Below are 9155 nucleotides of genomic sequence, written 5' to 3'. Positions count from 1 at the left end.
ACATAAATGTCAGAAATATCAATGTTAACTATTTCTATATGAACTTATATAATCAAATATCAGATCTATGTTATATTCTATACTTGTAATTGTCCGTCCCCAAACCTTTTTCAAAAAGGCTGAGCCAGCGAAGTGTCGGTTCACATTTGTAAACAATCTCACACACACAAACACACACACACACACACACACACGCATGCATGCACGCACACACGCACGCACACATAAAATACATGCACAAGATACGCTAAGACGCACGTGCACATATGTCTGAAACACCTCGCTACGTTGACAGTTCTCCATCATCACATCATCTATGGAATCGCTGAGAGGCAGAGGAGTGAATCTGCATAATCCTCTGCCAGTCACTGAGCGATGGCCCGGTGCAACACTAAAGGCAACTATCCAGGGCCAGGCTAAAAATAGCTCCAGCTTCAATAAACACGTTAGTCAAGCGTGCTGGCGGTTGCCGCTACACCTGAAATCTTCGTTTGAGGGAGTCACATGGATCAATAATAGGTCAATAAATCACAGATCACTAAATCAATAAATGACACTTTGATTTAACCGGGATGGTCTTTCTTTTTTAAAGAATAAGAAATAATCTATACATACATACATATATATGTATATATATAGGGTTAGAGGTTAGGGTTAGGGTTATATATAATATACTATACTTATATTATATACAGCCTAATGGATGTAGGTGGGCATTGTACAGTATGCCTAATACAAAGAAACATTGGAATGAAAGATACATATCTACATCAGGTATCCCTGGTGTGGATGTGTTTTGGTGTCTGTCGTGGTGTGTATGAAGAGTATGAAGAGTGTCTGAAGAGTTTAGTATTCTGAGATAGTACACCACAACCCAAACGTCGAGGATCAGACTCAGGGAGGGGTTCTGTATTAAACAATCCCCATGTAGGAGTCTAAATACTTCACCAGTGACCAATAGGACAAGCTTTAGTTTCTGGATTCTGGTTCTGGTCTCTATGGACACTCTTCTTTACCTAAAGATTCTGGTTGAGACCCTGGAATTTAAATAAGCCCAAAAGGCACAATTTCTGCTTTTATCTATAGCGTTTGACCTCCACTGCCCTCCATTTCTCCTCAGAAAGCTGCCCCAGCTCTCCCAAGGGAACCTTTTCCGGCTGATGGGTGATGGGTGATGGGTGAATATGGATCCAATCAAAGACTGCTTCCCGGAGCCAAAAGTAACACTCTAATCCCAGATTGTATCGATATCGCTGATTATGGTCGTAAATCAAACAATGCTGCATGCGTTGCAGATCCTCTGTAGAAATACAGCAGAGCGAGACGGCTCTCAAAAGATTGAAAGCCGTTCCTGAAGGCAAAAGCGAAACTACGTGAGTTTCAAAGTGTATTCAACACACGGTCGAAATAGAGAGCTTCACACTGGAACCCTGTCAAGGGCCATGGAAGTGTGAAGCCAATAGGTTTTGACATCTAAATTGGATTCGGGATATTGGATATTGGATATTGATTGCGTTTCCCATATATATTGTTTTAGAAAAACAAAACGCATGTCAGGGTTTGCATCTATTAAGCGGGGTGTAGCTGTGACTCAGCCCCTCTTACGAACCCGCCTTGGGGCTAATGGTGCATCGTTTCTGGATTTACCCTCCGGGGAGTCTCTCTGAGATCGACCACGCTACAAAGCCTCTGAGCGTATCGCCTTTACTGCCGTTCAAACCGCGGCGTCGTGATGTGACGTTGTGATGTGAACCATGTCCTCAAAGCAACCGCGTCAACAAACCACACCCAGGACATCTGGACAGGCAGATGTGTTTGCCTGTGCAGATGTCTGCCGTGGTGAGATGTTGAGATCCGTTCTAGTGATCTATTCTTGGATCCATCATCAACAATAATATAATGGCTGGACCCACTGACAAGAAGGTCTGTTTGCAGGCTTCAAGAATCCAGACAGACTGGAATAAACTCAAAGTGGCCAGTGTGGAGTATTCACGGACGTTCAGGATCTACACACGCATCCCAGACAGACAGCTCTGACAGTCACTTTACATGTTCTACCCTCTCTTCTCTTTCTACCTCTATCCCGTCCTCAAACGTTATCTGTTATCTTATCTGCACTTACCTACAGTTTCATGTACTTTTGTATCCTGTGGTCTGAGGTCTTGTTTCACAGCCCCTTGCATCCATAACTCATAACTCGATAAATAATTAATATAACTCATATGATGTGGTAAAACTGTAACTGTGGCTTATTTTTAGAACCCAGATGTGCCCTGCATTGCAATATATTAAGGATCACACACTTCACATCAATTGAGTGAGACAATTCATGACAACAAGCCCTCCTTCTGTCCGAATTGTCCAACTAGTGAATCTTGTAAATTGATCCACGTCTTTAACATGCAAATTGAAAATACTTAATGCGATACTATAATGTATTACTATAATGCAATACTATAATGCAAATTTAGGCACCGGCTTTGCTTTAGCTATGGTCAGGAATTGAAGTATGTGTCCTTGTGTCATCACAGTTCTATTCACAGGTTTACAATGCACAGTATGTGCCATGTTGACATGGTGCAAACCCCTCGGTTTAAAATAAATCCATATCTGCTGAAAAAGCATTCTGCACTTTCAGCCGTCCAGGCAAACATAGTCTCAAAATCGTGCTATCGATACAGCCAGTCCTCGTATGCAGGGGCATGCAAAGGCTTCTCACACATATGTACACACGCAGACATATGCTCAGACTTCCCACATAAACTCACACTTGCTCACAGATACACACACATGCACACACACACAGACACACACACACACACTCAGGCACAAATACACACACAGGCACGCACAGCCTACACACATGTTCACGCATCACACACACACACACACACACACGCACACTCGCACGAGCACACACACACACACTGACATGCACACACACTCGGGGTATAAGCAAGGCTGACTTAACATTACTTGAGAGAACACATTACATAATGGCGTGACACAGGGACATCATTAGGGCCGAGTCGAATAGACAGCAGCCGTCAGCAGCCCTGTCCGCTCCCACACAACCACCACCACCAGAACACCGCCACCGCCACCACCACCACAACCGCCCCCCTGCCCGCTCCCGCCTTCTGCATACTGGGAGTGGTGGCCTTCAGATGGGGGCCGCCCCCACCCACCCCCCTGCCCCCCAGCTGGCATTCAATTAAAAGCCTTTCATTTGCCCATCATCATCTCTGCATCTCAGCAGTGAACGTCCCCGCCCTCCCCCCCCCTTCTACAGTCGCTATAATAATACTTCAGCACTCCACAAGCCAGGCGGGGCATCAACACACGCGTGGACGCACACTGCAACACAAACACACACACCTCTACTCCTGTGGCTTATTAATAAGCCACAGGAGTGGGAGTGGGGGTGGAAGGGGGGATCTCACCTTTCAACCATAAAATCCTTTTGTCATTTTGCTGCGGCTGAGTGCTACTTGCTTGATCATGTGCCTCGGGAGTGGAATTATCATGGGATAATTTTGCATGAAATGATGTTGGTTGAATTTTGAAATGATGACCGCATGCTGCTGCTCCATGAAATGTGCTTTTGAGGACTCTTAGACAGAAGGGAGTGGAGCTATTGTTCTGTTTCATTATTTCGAGCACCTGGTATTAAACATAGAAGGCTTTTGAACAATACTTGATATTCATTCTGACATTATACTGGATACTTGATATTCATGTTATTATTTTTTGAGCACTGTGACTGATGCTTGTTGCTTGTGTCCAGTCACTGGCCTGTTATCTCTGCGTGGTACAGGATATAATTTATTTTTTAATAATAACCACATACTACAATAGAACATAACATAAAACAACATAGCCACAAACTCAATGATAAAACTTACTTCAAGATCCAGCATTGCTTTCGTCTCTTCAGATGTTACATAATGTATATCTTTCAAGTATTTAGCATAGAGATAAATCTATAGTTGTTGTTTTAAAAAAGAGCTACAATTAATATTGACAGCATCGCCTTGATTAAATCTAAACTGCATAAGGTCACCCCACTGTTCATACATCCAGCACCGATCTGCATTTTTAAAGATTGATTTGAAAGACCAAGTCATGAATTTGACACATATCTAAACACATACAACAGGTGTATATGCTGACGGTAGCGATTCTATTATTTTGCAAAAAACCCTATCGATTTGGCACTGCATATAATGTTGTATGTTCTATCCATACAGCGGCCCACCCTGCTGTAATATTGATGTCATGTCAAAGTAAGGGGCCCTGCATGCCTGCCTTCTCCAGGGACCCCCCTGAGAGAGGTGTCTGACAGCACATAATGAGGCCGTTCACAGATCCTCTGGCCCCCAGCTGGGCGACCCTGGACATGATCTCCTCCTTAGTTAGCACTGACTTACACAAACTTAATGCATGTATATACACACTTAAGTCATCTACACACACATACTTAATGCATGGACACACACAGACTTAATGCATGTACACACACACTTAATACAAACGCACACACACACACACACACACACGCATGCATGCATGTTCACACCTACACTTACACACTCACTTAATATGTATGTGTGTTGATACTTATGTATCAACACACATACAAACGCACACTACATGCATGTACACCCACACTTAATACAAAACAAAACACACTGACTTACACACACACAAACACACTTAATGCATGCACATACACACATAAATACACAGAATTAATGTGTGTGCACATGTGCGTATACGCACACCATTCTATTCCATTTGAACATTTTAGCGACAAGGCTTGTAGTAAATAAATAACCATCAATACATTATTTACAGGAGGATCTTTCTAAATTATCCAAGAGTAATTAACCAAATGGGTGACTGCGTTTATTTAAATCAAACTCTCTAAAACATTCCAATGGCCAATTCCTGTGAGTTTTTCCAGTTTAAATATTAATTGTTTCCTGAACAAGACAATCACTGCTCCACCTCTACTCTGGGTACCAGCTCCCATCTCTGCCTTCCAAAGCGGTTCAATGCCAGCCGGCTGTCTCTCACTGGCATTGGCCATGGAATGAACCGTTGTGCTGTTCACCTGATGCTGCCCGCCACCACACTCCAGTCCAACTCCCAATGGGATCTGCAATTCAGCAAGCCAAACGCAGGAGGACTTAAAAGGCCGCCATGAGGTCCCTCCCCATAGGAATCCATGCTTCCCTCTCTCTTAATGTGTCATTTCAAAGCAAAACCCGCTCTCCCCAGCTGGTTGATCTTTGTTATTTATAGTTGTTATTATAGACGAGAATTGTTGTGGCAGGCATAAGCACATGTACACATGGGAAAAGAGGACGAAAAAAAACAATGAAGAGGATTAGCAGGAAGAGATTAGTGATGTTTTCTTTTGAGTAGAAACCCTTGACCACACACACTTGACTCTCTAAGTCTAAGACGCAGTGTGATTCATACATAGCAGCGAACGTAATGGAAAATCCACTATGCATTCGTCATACATTTGCTTTCAGTGCTTCAATTACATTGGACAGTCAGTTTCCTGTTTTAATTCCACAAGGAAATGGATTTTAACGGATACATTGAAATATCTAGAATTTGAAGCACTTCATTGTTATTAATGAAATGAATAAATATCATTAGTTTCTTTAGCCTTAAGCACTTTAGTGTACAGTGCAGATTGATTCAACATATATTCTAATTATTCTCACCATTTAAAGGTCTCCAAAAACAATTCAGAACCATGCTTGAGGCTTCAAATAACCTCAACAATATTCAGGTAGTCTCTGTATATAATGTCAACCAGTCAGAACACATTATGAAAATATTTCTCCCTCGTTTGTGCAACTTGTTCCTTGAAATTGTTCCAACTTGAAATTCTTATGGCTACTCCAATACAAATCTCATGACCTGAATGTGGTTCTTATTTGTCTGAATGTAGCAGCAGGACAAACTAGTCGGTTGTCAGGGTGTTTGACTCTCAGCCGGTTCTGCATTTGAACCCCAACATCTGCAGTCCACCTGTAGGCATCCCTGAGCAAGATGTCTAGCCCCAAAACGTTTACAAATAAGAAAGGGTCAATTTGGATTAAAAAAGCATCTGCTAAATGACTATGACTAATATTGTCAGGGTTAGTGCTTGCACTTCCTTATAAATCTCCTTCTTGAGTTAATTTAATTGATTTCTAGGGGAATGCATTCATTTAAGAATGAGGTTCCTCTTTACTTCTGCCCTGACTCTATTTATAGCCATGCATAAAAGCAGGGCAGGTTCTAGAAGGTGACCTGTTTCTGCACCCCTCAGACCCAAGCACGTGACTTCAAAGACCTCCCCCGCCCCACCACAACCACCAGCAGTAGCTCTTAGCCATGCTATTTCAGCAGCAAATGAACGATCTTATACAAATTAGATGATGCCATCAGGTTCACTTCAGCGTTACAGGTCATATAGAGGGGCTGCACAGACTCTGTAACCAATCACACAGAGACCTTGGAATATTACAATCTGCTACCCTTTGCACTTGATTTGATGTCCCAATGCCCAAACTCACAATGCTTACGACTACTCAATAAACATATTAAGTATATATTTTACAGAATAATGTTAGCACTCTACACGCTGATCGATCAACAGGTTATTCTCAACAGGCCACAATTTCAAGAAGAAATGATGCCAGTGAACTTTTCTTCAGGGGAGATGTGTCTCTCAGCTGATAAATTCTTTAAGCACATAATCTACCTCCCCATGCGATTCCTTATTAACCACATCATTCGCCCCCACCCCCCACCCCCTCAACATCAAACACCCTGCCGGCGTTCCTAGAGACACTTTGATTCGCCTGATTGGATGCAAACATATGACCATAAACTGTCCCCTGCAGGTTCTCATAACCCAGGAGCGAGAGGCAACATACAGATAGATACATTTCAGCTGGCAGAGTCACCAAAGAGCCCTAAGGGGAAGCACAGTGATGGTCACGGTGCCAATATGAGGTCGAATCCCATTGGCATCAGCGCCCCATAGGCCAGGGAAAGGTTATTGTGTTGCCACGGGTTACCGTCACATCTTCTTCTGCTTCAAAGGGTCAAGGTTGACAGTGGACCCTGGTGGATTCTGCCTTCAACGTTTGTGCATCTTTCATGAGGAGTCCTGCCAACACACAGCTCCCACCGTATGCTAGTTGACGACGGAGGTCAAATGTCAACAGCAATTATCATCATCTACAGCGTTTGTACAGAAAGAGTTAATGAGTGACAAGCAGTCGTCCTTCCTTCACAGCCGGCTGGAGCCCGTGCAAAGCATATTGAAAGATAAAACAAGTTGTGTTGAAACAATTGTATTAATAATAAATACACATTAGTTTATACACATTATGTATAATTGAATAATATATTTTAATGGGTAAGAATATCCAAATATAAATCACGTCAATGATATAAATATAAAATGAATAATACAGCGGAGTCAGCAGCACGGTTCTCCTCAGAGCATGTCTGTGGTGCCGGGGTGAGACAGTGCGCTGTGCACGTCGTTCTGTTATGTCAGAATGAGGGGTCATCTTCCACAGCCAGCTGGGTGGTGGTGTTGGTTGGGAGGGGGGGGGGGACAGCTGTAGGGTCTCTGCTGTGCTGAGACACTCTGTTCAGAGAGAACTGCTTCACTGAGCATGAGATCCGTGCGGCACACACACACACACGCACCGCAAATACACTTGCATACCAAATATGGGACGCATGCACACGCACACACACACACACAAATGCATACACGCACACACATGGACTCTCACTACGAACACACTTGGATATCAAATATGCATCACATGTACAGACACACGCACCCGCACACACGCACACCCACACACCCGCACGCACACACACACACACACACACAGCCTTTTCCCATTTCTCTGTGCTGCCGTCTGGCAGGCGATACTGAAGGACAGGTTCTATCCTAGGGCCTTCAGGTTTCTCAACCGGCTGTGGGTTCTTACCTTCACGAGGCGCTTTATAACCTTATCAACCTACATCATCTGGTATTCTACCTCATGATTGCACAGAACTTTGACTTTTGCATATAACTGGGTCTGAACATTATTGCATTTTGGATATAATAGGATTTTGTTTATTTTCTCAGCTATATTATTACCATTTTTTATACTTTCCAGTATACTGTATATGTTGCAGATGACATAAAACTTTTAGTGCCCAGTAGTGCCCAGTCAGACTCACATTGTCAATGTGAATTCTGCGCATTGACAATAAAAGACTTGGACTTGGAACTTTAACACACACAAACATACACATACACATACAGTCGAACACACTCAAACACACACACAGTGGGGTACGTGAATGAGCTTGAGCAGTGAGAACAGCCACGGGTCAGAGGTTAGGATGAGTGCAGAAACAACATGCATGTGACCCCCAGTTTCACACCATGGGCTCTGAGTGGCTCCAGGGGAGAACTGGACCCCACCAGTTGCTCTACATGTGTAACTGTGTATGGGGCAGTGATAAGTGAGGAAATATTCTATGCATGATACAAGTATTGTGTCATGCATGGTGGCATGCATGTTGTATTAGTGCATGCATGTTGTATCAGTATTGTATTCATTCTTTCTGAAATTGGATTCATGTCGCCCTAACCGTGTATGGAAAACTCATTATCATTTGGCGGAAGTGTGTGTTAAAACAATAACAATGTATCGTATTTGATGTAGAGGGCTTTTTTCTACCTCTAAAATGCTACACAAGGTTAAATATGTAAATTAAGTTAAATAGTAAAGAGTTCATAGTATTTAAAATGCATGCCATAAATTGTCCTGTCAGTACAGTAGGCTGAACTGCAAAACATATTACATATTACAAGTAGTGACCAGTGGGTGGCGGCAGCGACTCATGACAGTTTAAAAGAAAACTTAGAAAATACTTTTTCTTCTCCGAGCATCTGTCGCATATTTACATTGGACTAACTTCCTATCTTCGTAACTTATGATAACATATTTTGTCATCGTAGCCCTATCGTGTGTAGGTCCATAATGACTTCTCCCATAGAGTAATAAAGATAACGTCGAAAGGTTTCGACATATATAGAATAAACGTGGAACGTCTGGGATCCGGCT

This window comes from Pollachius pollachius (genome assembly GCF_949987615.1).
Source record: "Pollachius pollachius genome assembly, chromosome: 16".
Lineage (NCBI taxonomy): Eukaryota > Metazoa > Chordata > Actinopteri > Gadiformes > Gadidae > Pollachius > Pollachius pollachius.
This window is presented reverse-complemented; position numbering follows the sequence as displayed.